The sequence below is a fragment of the Rhinopithecus bieti genome, unplaced genomic scaffold, assembly GCF_001698545.2.
Source record: "Rhinopithecus bieti isolate Rb0 unplaced genomic scaffold, ASM169854v2 scaffold_22, whole genome shotgun sequence".
NCBI classification, from domain to species: domain Eukaryota; kingdom Metazoa; phylum Chordata; class Mammalia; order Primates; family Cercopithecidae; genus Rhinopithecus; species Rhinopithecus bieti.
Window position 1 is genome coordinate 1973741 of NW_016803136.1, and position 1600 is coordinate 1975340.

Below are 1600 nucleotides of genomic sequence, written 5' to 3' on the forward strand. Positions count from 1 at the left end.
TTTTTTTTGGAGACAGAGTCTGGCTCTGTCCCCCAGGCTGGAGTGCAGTGGTGCCATCTCGGCTCACTGCAAGCTCCGCCTCCTGGGTTCACACCATTCTCCTGTCTCAGCCTCCCAAGTAGCTAGGATTACAGGTGCCCACCACCACGCCCAGCTAATTTTTGTATTTTTAGTAGAGACGGGGTTCCGCCTTGTTGACCAGGCTGGTCTCAAATTCCTGACTTCAGGTGATCTGCACGCCTCAGCCTCCCAATGTGCTGGGGTTACAGGCGTGAGCCACGGCACCCAGCCATTAATTTTAAAATCTTTTTCTAGAGATGGGGTCTCATCATGTTTCCCAGGCGGGTCTTGAACTCCAGAGCTCAAGTGATCCTCCTGCCTTGACCTCCCTAAGTGGTGGGTTTACAGGCATGACCCACCATGCCTGGTCACCTTTGTTTATCCTTCACAAGATAGCTCTGTTGAAAATGACAATTATTTACTTTAAGTATATTAAAGACTGTGGGCTGATTTCCATGGAACAGTATCCATGGGAATTCTTTGTGACCTGAGTTGAAGCTGCTTGTTTCCAGAGAGGACTTTGCTTCTGCGGGTTACCCTGGGACAACGTCAGACAGAGATCACTAAATTAAACCATCTGCTGCTCCAGGTTTTTCAGAGTACATAGGTAGTATGGATTCAGACTAAAATCTCAGGTGAGGGTTAGTTGTTGGTCGTAAAATGCTCACCATGAGGTTTCCTTCTCATTTGCCCTCACACTGAAGCTCTTTTGGAATCCCAGCTTTAGGCAAGGCCTCCGATATCATTCCTCACCTAGGGCGTATCCCATGCTTTCAGGCCTGCTCGCCATAGTCCAAGAAGTTTTTAGTGAGTACGCCCAAAGTTTCCACGGCTTGACAGAAATCATCAGGGCAAGCACCAGCCAGCTTTGGCACTCGCTTCCTTTTCAGAAATCTTTTGTTCGTTTAGTTCTTAAGATCTGCAGATTTCTCATTTTCATGCCAGCTCAGGATGCGTTACATTATAGTTAGCATTTTGTTATTTATTTCTATTTTTATTTTTGAGACAGTCTCTCTCTGTCGCTCTGCTGCCCAGGCTGATCAGTTGGGTGAAATCGGCTCACTGCAACATCCGCCACCTGGGTTCAAGCGATTCTCATGCCTCAGCCTTCTGAGTAGCTGGGACTACAGGCATATGCCACCACGCCCAGCTAATTTTTTTTGTCTTCTTAGTCAAGACAGGGTTTCACCATGTTGCCCAAGCTGGTCTTCAACTCCTAAGCTCAGGCAACCCACCTGCCTCAGCCTCCCAAAGTGCTGGGATTACAGGCATGAGCCACTGTGCTCAGCCTATAGGTAGTACTTTAGTTGTGTTAACTGAGAAGGCTGTTCAGTGTATCTAATCCTACCATACAACTAAAAATGGGAAGACCCTGTTAAACTCTTTGAGTTCTAAAAACCTCATGTAGGGTGGGCACAGTGGCTCACACCCATAATTCCAGCACTTTGGGAGGCCAAAGTGGCTGAGATCGCACCTGTACTCCAGCCTGGGCAACAGAGCGAGACTCCATCTCAAAAAAAAAAAAAAAAAAAAAAAAAAA

General features: G+C 47.1%; 1 protein-coding gene and 1 pseudogene across 5 annotated transcripts in view; both read right to left on the bottom strand.

Annotated features, from left to right (window-relative positions):
* LOC108521846 (mitochondrial calcium uniporter regulator 1 pseudogene) overlaps positions 1-850 on the bottom strand; it is an 18989-nt pseudogene extending 18139 nt beyond the window's left edge. The window contains exon 1 of the transcript XR_001883303.1: positions 814-850. The product of XR_001883303.1 is annotated as a mitochondrial calcium uniporter regulator 1 pseudogene (transcript). The remainder of the gene's footprint in view (positions 1-813) is intronic.
* The window catches only part of SMG6 (SMG6 nonsense mediated mRNA decay factor), a 265269-nt gene that overhangs the window by 89430 nt on the left and 174239 nt on the right, over positions 1-1600 (bottom strand). The window lies entirely within an intron of this gene.